The sequence below is a fragment of the Arachis hypogaea genome, chromosome 16 (assembly GCF_003086295.3).
Source record: "Arachis hypogaea cultivar Tifrunner chromosome 16, arahy.Tifrunner.gnm2.J5K5, whole genome shotgun sequence".
In the NCBI taxonomy this organism is placed as follows: domain Eukaryota; kingdom Viridiplantae; phylum Streptophyta; class Magnoliopsida; order Fabales; family Fabaceae; genus Arachis; species Arachis hypogaea.
Window position 1 is genome coordinate 32878694 of NC_092051.1, and position 20418 is coordinate 32899111.

The following is a 20418-nucleotide window of genomic DNA, read 5'->3' on the forward strand; positions in this document are numbered from 1 at the left end:
ACATGAAATTTGATTTAATTGAGTATCAATGTTTGTTAAATATTTGGACTACGTTTTAGAAATGTTGCTAACAAATTTTTCACTAAATCAGTTTTTACCTATATAAGATATAGAAAATGGCATAAGTCAAAACTCAAGAACATTAGAGTTCGATAAATGAGATTTATTGGTTGCCCTAAAAGAAATAATGAGTGTTATTTCTATCATCCTTCTTACGACAAAGTGTTTGTGATAAGAGGTTGAACTCTTTTTTAGAAAAAGAGACTCCCTCCCAAAGGAAGATAAGGTGAACAAATAGAACTTGATAAAGTTAAGACAATCAAAAAGTTTGATTTATACAATGTCAAGAGAAACTTTGTATTTACAAAGAAAAAGTGGGAGTACAATTACTTTTATTAGAATTGTTTACCACTCAATAAATGATATACTTTCTCCGGGAAGTATAAAAGGTTTGATCGTCAAACTAATTTTTGAAAAAGTAGCCTATTTGTATAATGATACAATTCTATAAAGATAGATCTAATGGTTACTTAGATTTTTTATAATCATGTTCAATAAGGATTGTCTTTAAAATAAAAGTATACACTATTGTAGTGGGAGATTTCATGTTTTGAGAAAACGTGATATTTATTATGCACTAGGCGTATCTTGTAAAAAGTCAAGCTCACGTGCTCAAAAGTTAAGATGTGTAAGATCAAAAGAGTTTTGATAAACACAAATGTGCATTAAAAATTATACACATGATTGATTGGCTCTAGTGCAAGTGAGAGATTATTGAGATAATAGTATGCCCAAGATCCAATCTATCATGATTGGCTCTCGTGCAAGTGGGAGATTATTGGGAATAAAGAGTATGACCACAATCCAATCAATCATGTGTCAAATAATTTGTTATTATTATTATATTAAAATATTAATATAATAAGATCCTTGATTAAATTTAGAGATTTATCATTGTGAAAGAGATCATAATATTGGGAGATAAATCTTTTATAATTTAATCTAAATTGTCCTTGGTCATAGTATTATTAAAAAAGGACATTAATAATCCGAAAAGATCAATATATATATATATATATATATAATGGTCTTCATTGGATGAAGATTAATAGATCTCATTTATTAAATTATATATATAGATGGTGCATATAGAGATATGACCATTGAACTGACTCACTTTGAGAATTCATAATGGTTATAATTACCGTATATTTGTCAATAGGATATTCTCAAGATGAACATGGTAATAGAGCTTCCTTTGACCTGCGACTATCATAGTAATTAACAATGTATTTATTATACTTTGATTCTGAACAACTAATACCCTAGGGTCACAACTAGAAAATGGATTAATACAGACAGATTTAGTCTTTATTACAGACGAATTTTTGGTTACCGACGAAATTACCGACGGATTTTGTCCCTCTGTAAAAGCCCCGTTGGAAATTATTTACCGACGGTTTTTTTTTCTTCGGAAAATTACAGACGGATTTTTACCAGTTACCGACGGATTTTCCCTCTGTAAATTCTCTATCTATTTCTCGAAGGCGACAAACTTTCTGACGGATTTTCTGTCTGTAATTACAGACGGATTTTCCGACAGATTTTTTGTCTGTAATTTGAACTTTGGAAAATCATCCCACACTCTAATTACAGACAAAAAATCCGTCTGTAAATCCGTCAGTAAGGTATAATAGAATTTTTTTTATTTTTCCAATTACAAAATAAACTTGTTTTCATACAAAATAAATATAAATTTAATACAATTTTTTATCTAATTTGCATTCAAATATTTATAATATTTCAAAAAATAAACAAATTCATCGTATTATGAAACTAAAAAAAAACTACTATAAACAAGCAAGTCAATATAATTCAAAATATAAACAAAGTGTATTGATACATCAACTATAATAATAAGTAACAAACATACATCAACAAAGTCTATTGAATAAATTAAAAGTTGTTAATGAGTATCCAAAGGGCTCTAAATGATTTTTCTCATACTAGTAAATTAAAATACCTATATTGCAAGCAACTCCTATTCAATTTCCTAACTTATTTGAACAATTTTTGCTGCTCTAATAATTAATAGATGAAGTTGGTGAAGGAGGTCCTGTATTAATTCCACTTATCTCATCTGCAAAATTCACTTCACTTGCTCTTTCTACTGCTGCTTCTTCTTCATCATCCCAGCTTTCCTCACACGGTCACAAATATTCTCTAAGACCAGATCATTCATGTGCTGAAATAGTAGTACCTGAAAAAATTAAAATAATTAGATGTTGACCAATAAAGGATCGAGAATGTAACACCATGATGCAAATAATGCACAAAATCCAGAATATATGTTGCATAGTCAATAGTGAACAAAATCTCAACTCACACCACAAAATCCAGAATATATGTTGCGTAGTCAATAGTGATCATTCTTAACACTTTGCTGCTAAAAAAAATAAAGCACCCTTAACCGCAATAAGTAAAAATAAGATGAGTCTAATGTTCTTAATAGCAGGTCTCTCTACAGTGTGAGTATGTCTCTTCTGTTAATTATCTCTTTTTATTGTAAAACTTTGCTCTAAACTACCTACTGAACAATGAGTATTTCAAGTTCAAGTTCATAGTATTCAATTTTGGCTGATCAGCAAACCAATTTTGGCAATAGCTTTCTGAACCTGCTCTGAGCAGTTAAGGTACAGTTCATAATTTGGTGAGAATTTGGACCATGCTAAAAGTTACCACTCAAGCTGGTGTGTCCAAGAAAGCAAAAAACCCATACTTTTAAAAGTGCACTAGGTCCTTCTTCCTTAATATCAAAGGGCAAATCCCGCAATAAAAAAGATCCATACCCCTGGGTTTCAAAGATCAATGTCAAAAATTTATGTAGTCATGTATTGATTGTTCAAGAAAAACAAGGCATAAAAAAACAAGCAGTACTTGCTTTAATAAATACCTTGACCAAGAGTGAACTTTATAGGTTGATCTTTATCCCTACTGGAATCAAACATGGTTCCATCTTCCAAAGTCCCAACATAGTGCACTGCATTCTCGAGATGAAATAAATAATCAAACATTAACATTTTTTATTATTAACAACAACTACTACTTTTTTATTACTAACAACAACTACTGCCACTAAGAGTGTTCTTGTTTCAGCTTATGTTGCCAGAAAAATCTGATTTTCAAAAATAATCCTAATTAAAAAGATCAATAAATCTGATTTTCAGCTTTATACATTCTCAACTTCTTCAATTATATGTAAAATCACCTAAGAAGTTATGTCCAAAGCAAGTATTATTTAAGAGAGAAAAGAAATGGCTTCAAAAAGTCAACTTAAAATATTTTAACCCCCTAAATTGTAATCAAAAGATTGAACTGAGAAGCATGTTGATTGTTGATGCACGCACTTCATCAAATAAAAAAGAAGCAAGAATTATGAGTGGCTTCAATTTATGAATAAAAAATCATGAATGGCTTCAATATTTCTCCAAATCTAAATATGATGCATGAACCATGTACTATATGCTAGAGAATCAAATTCAATGTCTCAACCAAGTACATAGGTAAGGATGATCAATGACTTCCAAAAAGAAAAAAGAACCTATCCTATTCCACTTTTTCTTTTACTTTTATTTTTGTCCTCTTTGTGTCAATGAGTCTGAACTTGACTAAGAGAAGACTCTGGAGAAAATGGAAAGCAATTCAATGGAACTAAAGATAACTCTAAAGAGAATAAAAGAAGAAGAAGAACACAAACCGTCTTGAGACAAAAGGAACAATTCCAAAGGTCATGCCACAAGTAGCTTGAACAAACACAGAGAATATGATCATAACAACAACATAAACACTCAAAGATCTAACAAGCCCAAGAATTATGCAGAGGATACCAGCGAATGTTTGGCAAAGCCACAAGGCCCAGAGCCTACCCCTCATTCCAAACCTCTTTGAAACTGCATCAGATATGAACCCTCCATCGGGCCTGGAGAAAAGATTCGCCAATCCGAAACTGGCAGCAATGATCCCAGCAGTGTGCAGCTTGAGATTGAATCTGTCACAGAAGTACTCAGCTATGATGTTATCAATAGTCAACTCCACACCAAAGCAGTATCCATAAGTGAAGTACAGACAGCAGTATTCAATTTCTAAATAAAAAATTAATCTTTACAATAGCAAAAAAAATATAAATAAATAAGCATAATGCCAACAAAAAAAGTGTCAAAAAGAGATTATAAAGCATTACTTACAGTATTTTAGCTTAGCTTAGCTTAGCTTCCTTTTAATTGCAGTAGGGAACAAGCAATAATCAAAATTAAACAAAGGGGAAGGAGAGAATGAAAAGGATGGGAGCATAGAGAGCATACATGTTCGTTCTTTGTTCATCAAAACAAACATGTCGTTCTCAACCACCTTTGCTACTCCCAATCAGCTATAGCAATTCTCTGCTTCTGTCCTCCAGAAAGTTGGGTGCCACCTTCTCCAACCTGTGTTAGAAATAAACTATCAGACTTTAAGTTTGAATGCATATTTTCTGATATCAAAGTGTTTTAGATCTACACTTTACTAAAAAACACAATAAAATGAGGTTAGGAGATTAGGTCACTTTGCATCTAAAATTAATTGGCCAATTCTCTGGTGCATTTAACTTTCATGCTGAAATTTGTCATTTTAATATATCAATTTGGAAAAAAGCTGTCATTTTAATGGAAGAGTCTTCTCCTAATCTCATTTGTGAGGAAGTTATTCTTTCACCTGGAGAGGGATAATCTTGGATGATCACAAACCCAAGTAGCTAGTAATAAAATCAAATTATGATGTAATTCACTAAAACTTATCATGACAACATCAAAACCTTTCCCTCACTGGATATGGCTGGATGCATGAATCAAGCAAAGTTAAGTGATTAGCAGCATCATCCATCAACCCCAAAATAAATCAAATCAAATCAGAAAATAAAAAAGTTGAAAAAAAGAAAAAAAGCTTATCATCGTAGAAGAAAATATACTCCATCAAGCAAACAATACAAGAAATTAATATGAATAAAAAATAAAAAATAGTAATTATAACAATTAACAAAAGAATAAACAGAGAAATTAGGTTTGAAAAACTAAAAAACTGTGAAGAGTGGCACTTGAAGCAAATTTTGAAGATATGAATCACCACATTTACCAAACTTCAAGGCTGGTCAATCTTCAACTCCTTTGCACAAACATCAAAGCCAATACACGCAGTAACTACTACCTGAACAAGAACAAGAACAAGTTGTTTGGCTACTAAGAAAACGAGAGAGAGAGAGAGAGAGAGAGAGAGAGAGAGAGAGAGAGAGAGAGAGAGAGAGAGAGAGAGAGAGAGAGAGAGAGAGAGAGAGAGAGAAAGAAAGAGAAATGGAAATAAGAGGCAAAACCGCAGATCAAGCACCTTTGAGAATTAAAGGAAGCAGAGATTAAATCACAAAATCGGAAATGAAATCACAAAATCAGAAATAACGAGGGCGAGGAGCAGAGATTAAATCACAAAATCACAAACCGGCGAGGAGCAGAGAATCAGAAACAATGGACGGCGAGGAGGGGAGGAACCCTTCGCGACGGCGACACCACGAGCTCAACTCAGAACTTCGTGCGACGACGAGAAGATGAGGAACGATGCGAAGAGGGCCGAGTAGAGCTTCCCCAGATGACGAGGGCACCCACGGTCTGTCCCGCCGGCGGCGACACCACCTTCTACCGGAGGAGAAGAGTTCGAGGGATGAGGGCTGCTGGAAACGTTCGAGGGATGAGTGTGAATGGAGTGTGAATGGGTGGTGATAAAATTAAGGTTACCTCAATATTTCCGACGGAAAATTTAAATTACAGACGGATTTTTTGTCTGTAATAATTTAATAAAATGCAGCGTTTTGTCTATTTAATTACAGACGGATTTTCCGTCTGTAACCATTTTCCACGGAAAAAAATTATATTTTCTGATGGAATTATCGACGGATTCTCTTTTCCGTCTGTAATTTATGCTAATTCATTGTTTTTATTTTTCGACAAAATATCTCTCTGAAATTTTCTCTGTATTTTCGTAGGATAAAATCCGTCAGAAATATCCGTCTGTAATAACTAGTTTTCTAGTAGTGGGTGCTAGTTGAATGGATATTGGGTATGATTTAAATACTTGTAGAATTAATGATTAGTCAATAAGGAATTCGTCAACTCTTGGTAAAGAGTTTGAGCTCTATAATTATAATGACTGAGATGAATAAAACCTTGGCCAAGGGGATTGAATGAATGAAGAAATGAGTTTTTTAGGTCATTCACAGTTCATTATAATAATGGTAACTAGTTAGAGTTTGACAATTAAACCATACTCTAAGGGTTAACCAAGAGCTGGAAAGATAGAAGGAATTATACTTTGTTCTTCTAAGGTTCTTAGTAAAAATATATTACTTCATACTATCAGGTCGTTGAGGAGTGTTGCTAGACGCCAACCTTGATTAGTAAATTTAGTATGACTAATTTACTACCCGCTTAGTGTTGAACCTATGGGGTCACACACTAACGAGTGTTCTAATCTTTGCTATAGAATTATTTAATTATTATTTTGATTTGATCAAATAAATAATTATATTAATTCAGATGGAATATTATTATATTTTTTGCTAGCACCAAGAATATAATAATAGTATGATAATTGAGAATATTAAATGAGATTTGAGAATAATTAGTTATTCTATTTCTAAATTTGAATTATAAATTTGGATGAGATCCTAACTGATTCTGTTTCAAATTGAGTTATGATATGATTCATAAATTTGAAAGATTTAGATTTAGAATTTTAAGATATGATTTAAATTTGAATTGAGATTCAAATTTAAAATCAGTAACAAATCTCATACTATATATATGTATGCCAAGAGTGAAGGAATAACAGATGAGAATAATAAGAGTTTTATTCCTTTGCCTCTACACACATAAATGTATGTGAGCCTAATTCTTGGAGAAAAATTTTATGGTGTGCAAAAAGTTGCAAAGAGGTTCTCAATTTAGATCAGATATCCATTAGTCAAGGAGTTGACAGCAAAGGTTGGTCTCGGTGTGGATACGCATAGCGCCTTCGTACCATCGAAGGAGAAAGTGATTTTTACTAGCGTACACAGGTATTTAGATCTGATCTATGTATTATTTCTAGAATAAAATTTAAGCACAAAATAGATCTTTAGGATTACCTTCTTTTCTTCCGCTGCGTGTTATGAACACATGGTAATCCTTCAACTGCAAATGGAGGGTCCATGGAAATAGAACAAACCTTATCTGTCACAAATGTAATACCCGGTCTAACCGAAATTAATTAAATAATGAGTTAAATAGGAGCGAATATGGTTGGAAGATTTGGCAATTGGAATTTGATAATTTTAATATGATATTTGGATTCACTGAATTTTTTCGAGTCAGAAAACATAGTTTTCTGCGTAAAAGCGCACAGTAGAATTTTGACCGACAGTACCGGCTAAGATCTGTCTGGTACTACAGTTGAGGAAATTGATTATGAGTAAATAAGATTAAGGAATGAGGAATTATAATTAGGGGAGGTAGAAATTTTTAAAGTGCGATTTAGAGCGCTAATCTTAAAGGGTTTTGGCCCAAAATTGGGCCAACGGACAAAAATAAGTGAACCGGGCCTAAGTGGGCCCAAGACCCAACATATATAAACATTTGTTATGAGCATTTCAGCTCATTTTACCCTAAAAGGAAGGGTTGGGGCGCTGATTTGGGAAGAGAGAAGAGAAGAGAGAAAACCTAATTCTCTTTGATCTTCAAACCACCATAACTTGAGCTACGGAGCTCCGATTGACGAGTCATTTGCGGCCACGCGTCGCTCTTCTCATCCTCTACAACTCTATCTAAGTTTTGTGGTGATTATTCCATTCATCTCTGCCCAATTTTCGAAATTCCCCACTGTTACACGTTTTTGGGTAGTTAGTGTTGAATTCTTGTGATTTTGGGTGTTTAGGGATACTCCAACATGGATTCTAAGCAGGTTATATCCCTACTTCATATGGGCTGAGGTAAAAAGTGTTCAAACCCTTGTGATTTGTCATTTTTATGAGCCCTAGGTTGATGTATGTATGTGATATTGGTTATGTTAGTGTATTTGGTGATGTTGGTGCACAATTGGGAGATTGGTATTGCTTGAGGAGCTTTGGTGAGGCTTGGAACTAAGGTTGGTGAAGACTTCCAAAGAAGAGGCTCAATTGGTTTGGCTACAAGAGGTACGATTTAAGTTTCATTTAAGTACCGTGTGGTGTGATGAGAATTTCTAGGCTAGATGCCCCTAGGATTAAGTTTGGATTGTGTAAATGGTTGGTGCTAATATGCATAGTTGGTATATAATATGAATTTAATGATTGGGTTGAGAATTGTGTGGCCTTGTATGCTTGGTGTATTGAAAATTTGATGTATTGGGTAATGAGTATTGATTTGTGGTTTATGCATTTAAATTGTGAAATTGGGCCGGAGGCCGTGAATTTTGGGCTGGAGGCCGGAAAGAGGTAAGGAAGGTAAGTTGACGTGTGCATTATATGATGACACAAGTGATTGGATAAATTTCAAATAATGAATATATGAATGATTGGGTTGGTTATTGAATAATAAGGTTTGGGGAGTTAGAGTGTGGAATTTGGTAATTTTGGGTGAAATTATGTAGATGAGGTATGCTTGGTTTTGGTTGAGATATATTATATGGTCATATATGTGATTATGATTATTGATGCCTTAGCTTGTTGGTATGATGATGCATTAGAGATACATATGTTGTGATATATGCTTGAGGAATGATTAAGGTTGATTTGTGGGTGAAACCACGTGATAGTGAGTATGATATTGATTATGTATAATGATGGTTGGTTGGAAATAGTGTTGTTGAAATTTGGCATGAGGAAGAGTATATGATATGTAAATGTGTTTGAGTTTGAGCCACTTGGGTGAAGTGGGTTAAAATGGTGGGATGATGTTTTGTGAATTGTGATAAAGTGTTAATGTGTGAGTTGAGGAGGCTTGATGTTGATTTTGGTATATTTTGATTGATTTCAAAGAAAGGGATGAAATTGGCATGTTTTGGTTGATTTTGAAAAGAGTTGGAAATGGCTTGTTTTGAAAATGGCACTTTGTGATTTTGTGTGAAAATATGGTTTTTGGGCATACTTTGACGGGACATAACTTGGACTGCGGATTTCCATTTTGTGCCAAACTTATTTAAAATTGAAATTGGGTCCGCGATGTCCATGCCGTTCGAAGAACGGGCGAAAAACGATTTAAAATGAGAAAGTTATGTCCGTCGGAAGATTGGGGGTTGAGTTTGTGAATTCTGCAGCTTTTAACTTAGAAAATTTTTAGCAGAATGACCCTCCACGCGTAGGCGTATTTGGCGCGTACGCATCGTTCTTCAAGAAGGTACCATCCACGCGTGCGCGTGTGTGCACGGTCGCGTCGATGCGCTGCACCAAATGCCCAGCCATTTTTCCGAGAGTTGTGCCAGAATTGTGCCAGTTTTGTGCCTGGGGTGCAAGTGCACCCACGCGTACGCGTGGCTGACGCATACGCGCCGTTTGGCTATTTTTCAATCCGCGCGTCTGGGCGTATGACGCTTGCCCATCGATGAGTTTTGTGGCCATCCACGCGTGCGCGTGGAGTGCGTGTACGCGTGGCCCTGTTTTCATGCCAAAGTTGATTTTTGAGTTTTAAATGCCAAATCTCATGCTTCTAAGCCTCTGATCTCACCCCTTATGTATTAAATCATTATGATATGCCTAGCAATGAGAAAGGAGCTAGGGAATGTGGTAATTTGTGAGTGAAGCAAGGGGAAAAGTTATGATCAACGATGATCAAAGATGATTATATGAGATATGGAGGATGATGGTGGAAGTACCGTGTATGCCATGAGCCGAAGGGCTATATCTATTGATAAATGGCTGGTTCTTGATTGAACCATGAGGCGGATGGCTAAGTTATTGCCGGGTTATGGCAAAACCATTATTGGTTATGGCTGAGTATAAAAGCATATATGACTAATGAATGAATGTGTTAAATGGATAATAATGGAGAATGTTGAAATGTGATGTGTGACCCCGGGTAGTAGGCAGTGGCGTTGTCCACTTGCTCTGGGTATGAGACGGGAAAGGATGTTTATGATAAATGAGTTAAATTATGGAGTTTTGAATAAATGAGTATTTGTGATACCTGGGTAGTAGTAAGAGTGGTGGTTCATCACGATTGCTCCAGGTTAATGTTTGAGATTTGATAACAATGATGATTGCTTTTAAACTGAACGAATATATGTTTTGAGATCCTGGGCAGTAGCAAGGGTTGTGGTTCGTCCCACTTGCTCCAGGTCAGAGATTGTGACGCCTGGGTAGTAGCAGCAGTAGTGGTGAATCCACTCGCTCCAGGTTGAGCTTTTAGACACCCGCCTGGGTAGTAGCCGCAGTAGTGATTATTTCACTGGCTCTGGGTTGAGCGGGCTGTAGCAAGGGGGTTGTAGCTCAAACCTACTTGCTCCGCAAGGGGTGTTTCTGTCCAATGGTTAGCTACTAGGACATGTCGGGTTGGCTATATAACCGACAAATGATATCATCAGCCATAGGGCAGGCATTCATCATTTGCATATGTTTGAATTGTTTGGGTTTGCCTGTTTATTTTGGATTTCTACATCATATATGCCATGTTACCTGACTATGTGCTACTTGTTCTACTTGTACCATATTTGTGTATTACTTGCCTGTATTGCTTGAGTTTGTACAACTGAGAGGCCCCTCATGCTAGTGTCGGTGGATGTTGAGGGCTGTTCTTGATGAAATGAATTGATGATGCGATTGCTTGATGATGATGATTATTGAATGAGATAATTTGAACTCCCTGGGTAGACGCAGTGATGTGGTTTCACTAGCTCCAGGTGAAGGTATGATGTATTAATATAGAATTGTTGAGATAGAACAACTGGTGATAGTTTTGCTTATGAATCTGAGTCTGATTCATGGAAGAGTCAACGAGTTGGGAAACATGAGAAACATGAATTAGATTTAGCACTCTCTTATGACAGTTGCCTATTCATGGATTAGCGAGAACCTAGGATGGATAATTGGTGAAGAAGTTTAGGATGCTTAGTGAGTTTTCATTGCAGTGCATTGTATTTATTTGACTCTTTTACCGTACTGGGAACCCATGGGCCCGGGGTTCTCATTCCGTATATATCTCTTGTTTTTCAGATATAGGTCTAGGTGCTCAGAAGTGAGTTGTGGGTTGTCTGAGAGACGGCGAAGATCTTTATTTTCTCTCCTTTGTGTTTTGCTTAGAATCTCTCCACCTTTGTTTTGAAAAGATTATATTATGTATTGAACTCTTTTGAATTTTCCTATAGAGGCTCTCATGTTTCCTTCGGGAGAGATTAGGATATACTGTTGTCAACTACTTTCATACTGTATCCTAGCCGGCCTAAACTTCGCGGGTCGCGACTAGTGGTTATTTACTTATGTTATATATATCTATCTGTTATCTACCTCTTAACCTCCTCTACGCCTTATCCGTATATCGCTTTCGGCTTCACGGTTTATCTTTTATTGTCGATACGTGAGTGACACGTCTTCGTAATTTTATTTCTACTCTTTTCAGGCTTCTTAATTAATACTTCTTTCGAAATTACCTACTTTTATATATTAAAAATCCACCTGAGAGTCGTACCACCGTAATATCATTGTCTTATGACTCGAGCATAAGGATTTGAATATTAGGGTGTTACAACAAAAATCATGGCAAATAAACTGGGCAAATGACATTTTTTTAAGCTTTAAAAGTCATAAAGATGCGAGTTTCTCCTCATTTTTGTCGATAATAAGGTCTCTCTTAATTTTTCAATTCTTTTTGGTTGATATTCTGCATTTACCATGATTTATTTTTTTTTTTGATTTCTATAGCTGCTGTATGTGAATTCAGATTAGGATTTACACACTTTGCAGCTGTACAAGTTTTGTTAATTGTGGAAGTGACATATATATATATATATATATATATATATATATATATATATATATATATATATATATATATATATATATATAGGATAATGAACTAAGACAATCTTGTTTATTGTTGATTCATTTGATTGAGAAAATTCTTATGATTCAATTTTATTGTGGAGTCAGAATAATCAATTTTCTTACAATTATAACAAGATATAAGATACAAAAAACACTCGAGTATAATGTCAATTTATACATTACCTTACTCTTCATATATATTGATACCAGTTTATTACGGTCCTCTTCCATCTTCTACATTCTAGTTAAAAAGTTGAAATTCAGTGGAAGGCAGACAGGCAGAGTGCATTATCGCACTTCAAGGTCAAAGGTCTTGAGCCTCCACCTAATATCTTAAGTTTTCTGGAGTGTTGGTGACCAATACAAAGAAACAGTAGAGAGAGGGAAAGGGTGGCTCATTACTTGTGAAGGTTTTGAGCCCTTTGGTCATAGCTGGTAGATCCAATTTGTCATTTTTTATATTCATGGTGATTACCTTTTCTTTTGAAAGGTTTGAATTTGTCTTCATTATTTTATTTTCATTATGAATTATCCTAATTTTTCTATATTTGTATAGGGGTTAACATTAAATTGTATAATAACAAATACATCAAAGACAGGAGAAAATTACTGAATAAGTAGTTCGATTTTCTAAAGAGATGAATTATAAGTCTCTGTTTTGAGAAGGAATATATATTTTGCTAACAAGATCTCAGTTTTATCGGCATAATCATAAAAAAAGCAGCTCGAAAGGAAAACAAAATAATTTCAAGAGTATTGCTACAAGTTTTGTCATGCTATTACTTTTTTTAGGCAACACTTTCTTATTAGGAACACATGTGAGCATCCAAAATTGTTTGAAAGGAGCCATACACTAAAATACTGAATTTTAGTTTTTTTAGAGAACAGCAAATTAGAGAGCAGCAACTCATATTTTTTCAGAGAACAGCAAATCACAGAACAATAAATCAGACAATAGCAAAATAATTTACTAACTAAAAATTTAAATCTAACTAAACTATAATGAATTAATTCAAAGAACATGAAAATCAATTTTCTCAAATACCTGAAAATGGAGGAACATAGGAAGAATAAGAAGGAGAAGAGAAGGGATATGGGTTTCTTGCGATTAAGCACCGCGCCCGTCGAGGAGAGCACCGTGCCGTCGCCGTACATGGAGGAGTGCACCGCGATTGAGCGCCGCTGTTGTTGTTAGGAAGGGGAGAAAGGGTCTGTGCATTGTTGCAGTGGCTATGTTAGGGCTTGTGGAGAGCACCACGCCGTGCCCGTCGAGGATAGCACCGCGCCATCGCCGTACATGGAGGAGTGCACTGCGATTGAAGGCTGCTGTCACCGTTAGGAAGGGGAGAAAGGGTGTGTTGTTGTAGTGGCTATGTTAGGGATTGTAGAGAGCATCGCGCCATCACCCGTCGAGGTGAACACCGCGTCATCACCGTACGTGGAGGAGTGCACAGCGATTGAACGCTGCTGACCTGCTGTCGCCGTTAGGAGGGGAGAAAGGGCATGGTGTGTGCTTTGTTGCAGGGGAGAATGGCTATGTTATGGCTCTTGTGGGCGTGAAGTGGAAGTGGAAATGTGGAACTACTGAAGCACAACAAAGCGAATCAAGAGGATCATCAAGGTCGATGAAAAAGAGAAAGCCTTTCCAGCAAAGGACACTGCGCGGTTCACTAACCGCTACTGTGAGCAGATGTTTCCCATCTTGGCTTAGCAGAACTATAATAATGAGTACCTTCTCATCTTCCCGACCAACATTTTTGAATTTGTTGAGCCCTGAATTGAACGAAGACAATGGGATTCCTACGGAGACAGCCACGGCAGGTCAATCTCTCATGGGTAGTCGAATTCTACTCCAATTTTCACATGCCAAACCTGCAGTCTGTCTATGTCCGTCAGAAGTAAGTCCCCATAACTGAAGAAGCCATTTAGCAAGCTTTAGATCTTCTGCCTACTCCAGAAGGATTGGACGCATAACAAAAAGCCTCTTTCAAGCGCCAGACATATGAATTTGACTGGGACACCGTTCTCAGAGTTATAGCACAACCTGACAGCAGATGGATCTATGGATACCATCGATCCCGCCCTAAGGGAATATTGGCTTCCGCACTCACCTTGGAGGCTCGAGTATGGGCACAGATTATGTCCCATTACATTTTTCTGAGCACTCACGAGTCCTCCTTCACTGCAGACATGGCTGTTTTACTCTAGTGTATCCTTACAGACCAGCCTCTCAATTTACCAAGACACATCCGGCATGCTATGGGACACGTACAGATTGCGGGCAACCTACTTTTTTCCGCTTTGGTTTCAGATCTAGTATCAGCAGCCGGAGTCTCCTACAGAGCTGGGGACACCAAGACCATGATTCCACAGGATGATCAGATCGTCCCTAACGGGAAGTACATCAGAGCAATAGCAACCACTACCAGCAGGACTACAGAACCGGCCGAAGAAATTCATTCTCCTTCCATAGCACAAGCACCTTCAACAAACCAACTGCTCCATCAGATACTTGAGAGGTTGGACCGGCTAGACTGGCAGGAAAGCCAAGAGAGCGCCTTAACAAGCGCAGATTTACATACCTCAAGGAGTTGCTTGTTGGTAACCACCCACCTGAAGAAAACCCAGACACCCTGGACTCCACTTCATTTACTAGCACAGGGAGCCATGACGATCCCGATTGTGGAGATGCTGCTACCAGCTCCCCGTTGTTCCTGACTGATGGCACCGAGGACGGTGCCAAGCTTTAAGTGTGGGGAGGTCGGTCAGTACCTGACTTCCGGAGGTTATTTCTCTTTCTTAACACCGATTAAATTATTTATTTTTCTTTTGTTTAGGATAGGACAGATTGCATAGTAATAGGTATCTGCATGCATGTTCTATTTGGTTGAAAAATAATAAGTTTCTTTTTAAGACGCTATTTTTGAAAAATTTCACTAATTTAAGTCAGAATTTTTTGTGTTAAACTTGTTTGAAGATTGTATTTGGAACATAAATGATAGCTAAAGAACACACAACCTATGAGACTTGAGCTTAATTACATGGTTACATTATTTAACCATAATATTTTATTCTTGTGTGTTTTCTTCTCTATGATTGCATATGAATGAGGCCATTATTTTATTAGCTCACTTATCCCGAATAGCCTACCCTTTTATGTCACCCTTGTTAGCCACTTTGAGCCTTTCTATCCCATTTGTTCTATATTTTACCACATCACCAGCCTTAAGCGGAAAAACAATTAAATACCCCAAATTGAATCTTTGGTTAGCTTAAGATAGAGATTGTGTGTTAATTAAGTGTGAGAAAACTGTGGAAACATGGGTTAATAGGGGAATATGTTATGTTTTTACAATTGATAAGATATTGGGAATTTGGGTACCTACTCATGTAAGACCAAAAAATTAAAAATCCATGTGCATTGATAATGTTATGTTTATTTTTATGCTTCCAAAATATATATATATATATATATATATATATATATATATATATATATATATATATATATATATATATTCAAACAAAAATATTCAATAAATAAGTAAATAAATAAGGGGACAAAATTACCCCAATGCAATGTTAAGTTAATGAAAAGATCAATGCATATGTGATACAAATTAAAAGAAGAGTTGATGCATGAGTATGTAATGCAAAAGTGGAATTTTGGGTAGCTGGGCATGAATTCAAAAGTATATAGAGTATGTATAGGTGAAAGCTTAGGTTGATCAAGGATTCAATTTATAGCTCACTTAGCCATATATATACCCTCACCCTTACCTTGGCCCCATTACAACCTTGAAAAAACCTCATGATATTTGCATTGGTACATTAAATACTTGTTGATTGGGTAGGTGAAGAACAAGGTTTAGAAAGCATGACTAGGGAAGAGTAGAGTGATTACCCTATACACTTGAGTGATTAGAGTGCACATATACTATCAGTAAGGGTTCAATGCTTGATTCTATGTTCCCTGCTTTCATGAGCTATCTTCTTACAAGTTTACTTGTCTTTACTGTATGATTTGAATTAGTGAAATATGAACTATGTTTGTCTTGGAGAACTTGTTTACTTTAAACCAAGTAGACAGAATCATTTTAGCATATAGTTGCATTCATATGTAGGATGCATTTCATGAGTCTTACTTTCCCTTATTCATTTTCTTTGTCTCCTTGAGCTTAGCATGAGGACATGCTAATGTTTACGTGTGGGAAGTTTGATAAACCACTATTTTGTGGTTTATCTTGTGCTAATTTGAGTGGTTTTTATCAACTCTTTACTCACTTATTCATACTAATTGCATGATTTTATAATTCCTTCCTAATTATGCTCTATGATTGAAAACCTGCTTCCTGAGCCTTTAAATTGTGTATTCTTAATGTCATATCGTACCATTCGATGCCGTGATCCATATGTTCAGTGTTTTCAGGCTTTACAGGACAAGGAATGGCTTAGAGGATGGAGAGAAAGCTTGCAAAAATAGAAGGAGCACAAAATATAAAGGAGACAACCAGCGAAAAGCCACGCGCACGCATGGCTCACGCGTGCGCGTGAATTGGAGTTCTGCATAGCGACGCATACGCGTGGAAGCGAATCTGCACAACGATGCGAGCGCGTGCCTGACGCGCACGCGTGGCAAGGAAAATCGTCAAACGACGCGTACGCGTGACATGCGCGATCTGCAGAAATTACAGAAAATGCTGGGGGCGATTTCGGGCCGAGTTTTGACCCCAGTTTTTGGCCCAGAAACACAGACTAGAGCCAGAGAACCTGCAGAGACTCAAGACACATTCTCATTATGCATAGTTTTAGTTTAGTTTTCGAATCTTAGAGAGAATTATACTCCTTCCTCTAGGGTTCTTCACATTCATAGTTTTAGAGTTTCATGCTTTTGCTTTTGGATACTAAGAAGGATCATTACCTCCGTGGAAGTTTCATTATTCTAGTTTGTTTTCTTAATTCTCTTTCTTTTTACTGCTCATTGACCCTGTTTGGATAAGTATGTTGCATTTTGGGATTTATTAATACAAGAACCTTTTTACTTTTAATTGATTTTTAATTATTGTCTATAATATTTTCCTTTTATTCCCCTTTTAATTATGTGAAGTTTATATTCATGATAATGGAGTAGTTCTCTAACTTGATTAGGAGTTGATTGAAAGGAGAACCTTGAGTTAGGATACTCAAGTGTTGATTCTAATGGGTAGTTGATGACTGACAACTCTAGTCTCTTACTCTAATCCCTTCTTAGGAAAGGATTGGGACCTGTGACATAGTTGGTTAGTTAGTTACTTGACTTTTCCTTATTAATTAAGGGATGACCAAGTAGAGCAACAACCTTTTATTATTAAACTTGGAAAATTCCAACAAGGATAGAAATTCCAATTAATCTTCTCCCGATCAAGGTTTTTAATTTAATTATATGAATTCTCTCGCTAATTTTTGTTGTTTAATTTTACAATTATTTATTTTCCTGTTTCTCAAACTCAAAATTTCTGGAAAAACCTCTGACTAATAAGCTGCACTCTTTTGTCAACTCGTTGGGAGACGACCTGGGACTCATACTCCCAGTAATCTTATTCTTAAATCTGTGATAACTTTTCTAAATTGACAAACAAATTTTTGCTGGTTAAGAATTGTACTTGCAATGCATTTTTATTATTAATTTCTTAATCGGCCAATTTCTGCCACGTCAGAGTGGAATCATATAGAGGAGAATCTAAGAAGCACAGCAAATTGAAAGGACACCATCATTTGACCCAGCAGAAAAAGCAGGAGATTAAGAAAGCTTTTAAATTATTTGACACTGATGGCTCAAGTTTTCTGCATTCTATCTATATTTAAAATAGTAATGACTATACTTTAATGTATATTTTAAAATGCTAATACTATGATTTATAGGTATCATTGATGCCAAGGTGCTGATAAGTTGCTTATTTTTTTGTTGTGTATTATTTTGTTGAGAATTATTGATAAATATGTATTTGAAATAATAATTGAATTTTTTAATATTTATTTTAATTAGAACTTTATTATTAGTTATTTTGTCTCTGTTATAAATTTTTCTATTGTGCACAAATTTAATTTATTAACTAAAATAATTACACATGTATGAACAAAAAATCTTATTGTAAATTTTATTTTTTTTGTATTTTTATTACAAAAGTAACTTTTATTTTTACCAAAAAGACAACCCTTCTATTAGTTGCATATTTTGAATATTAGACAACACTTGCATGGTTGCATATCCAAAAGAAAAGACAACACTTGTATAGGTTGCATATCCAAAAGAAAAGGCAATGCTTTTAAAGGTTGCATATTCAAAACTAATAAGCAACACTTCAAAGAATTGCAAATTCAAACTTATAAGCAACGCGTAAAAGGGTTGCATTTTATGGCAAATAGGCAACACTTTTTAGTAGCGGCCAAAATATAAGAGAAAAGACAACACTGCAAAAGCGTTGTCTCAAACACACCTTTGAAGTGTTGTTATTTTTCAACCAAAGGCAACACTTACCAGGTGTTGCCCACGATTTTGAGGCAAAAAAAGTGTTGCCTTGATCTAAAGCAACGGCTGCATCTGCAACGCCCCCAAAAACGTTGCCTTAGATAATGAAAGTAAAAAGAAAAAGAAGAAGAAAACATGAATAAAAATAATAATGGAAAAGTAAAAATGGAAGAAGAAAAGAAAAGAACCTTGATAATTGATGTGAAAAAGAAAGGGGGAGAAAGTAAAAAGTGAGAAGGAATAAAGAAGAAAGAAGGAAGAAGAAAGAAATAAGAAGGGAGAAGAAAAATTAGGATTGGGGAAGAAAAGATAGGAATTCTGGCGCAAATCTAGTTAAACTGTAAGTTGCATGCGATGCGGACACGTGGAGCACGCGTTCGCATGGTTGGCGCTATTTTCAAATGACGCCGACGCGTGGGTGACGCGCACGCGTGACTTGATTTATGCTATTGGCGCGAGTGCAGCCTCACGCATGCACAACTCTCTGTTTTATACACACATTGCCAAAATTTAGGGTGACGCGTGCGTGTGAGGGACGCACACGTGTGAGTGGCCTTACTTTGAAAAATGACGCGTACGCGTGGGTGACGCGTACGCGTGATGGGGTTTATGCTTCCAGCACCATTCCAACCCCACTCTATCATAACTCTCTGTCATACACCCCTTTACGTCGATTTTGCAGGGTCACGCGTGCGCGTGGGTGACGCGCACGCGTGGAAGGCTAATTTTGCAAATGACGCGAATGCGTCAGGGACACGTTCGTGTGGGCGTGTTTGTGCCTGAGGCACGCCTCTAGATATGATCCCGCGTAACTCTCTGCTTCTTTTCTTCTTGTTTCCAATGCACATATGACGCGGACACGTTAGCGACGCTCGCGCGTCGCGTGCATTTTTTTATTATGCAGAATGCAAATGCAAATGCAGACTATATGCAGAGATTATAAGAAGAGTTACTAAGAAAAATAAAGTAGAATAAAATAAAACAAAACTAAGACTGAAATGGAATGATCATACCATGATGGGTTGTCTCCCACCTAACACTTTTCTTTAACGTCCTTCAGTTGGACAGTCCACTAGCTCAGTCTCCTGCTGTTGGTGGATCCTCCAAGAGGAAGATCTCCAGCTCCTTGTTTTTCTTCATGTTCTCACCATGGTAAAGCTTTAAGCGATGTCCATTGACCTTGATGAATTTAGAGCATGAAGGATGACTCAAGTGAAAGACTCCGTAAGGCTCTGCCTTCTCCACTCTGTAGGGACCTTCCCATCTGGATCTCAGCTTGCCTGGCATGAGCCTTAGTCTGGATTTGTAAAGGAGAACCAGCTCCCCAGGTCTGAATTCTCTCCTTTTGATGTGCTTGTCATGCACAACCTTCATCTTCTCTTTGTATAGTCTGGAGTTATCATATGCCTCTAGGCGAAGGGTCTCCAGCTCTGCTAGTTGCATCTTCCGTTCAGCGCCGGTCCTCTCAAATCCCATGTTGATTTCTCTCACCGCCCAGAATGCTTTGTGTTCTATCTCTATTGGGAAGTGACATGCTTTTCCATAAACCAGGCGGAAGGGGCTCATCCCTATAGGTGTCTTATATGCTGTTCGATATGCCCAAAGGCATCTTGTAACCTGGTGCTCCAGTCCTTCCTATGAGGCTTGACTATCTTCTCCAGGATACGCTTTATCTCTCTGTTAGACACCTCCACTTTTCCATTAGTCTGGGGATGGTAGGCTGTTGTTATCTTGTGAATAACACCATGCTTCTTCAGTAGAGCGGTCAGTCTCTTGTTACAAAAATGGGTGCCTTGATCACTCACGATTGCTCGTGGTGATCCAAAGCGACAGATAATATGAT

At 36.6% G+C, this 20418-nt stretch overlaps 1 long non-coding RNA gene across 1 annotated transcript; it reads right to left on the bottom strand.

Moving 5' to 3' along the window:
* Positions 1-1865: 1865 nt before the first annotated feature.
* Positions 1866-5328, bottom strand: LOC112754071 (uncharacterized). Its single transcript, XR_003178356.3, has 4 exons — positions 5129-5328; positions 4362-4481; positions 3927-4048; positions 1866-2260 (listed from the first exon to the last, which is right to left on the bottom strand). It is a non-coding gene; the product is annotated as an uncharacterized lncRNA (long non-coding RNA).
* Between the last annotated feature and the right edge of the window lie 15090 nt (positions 5329-20418).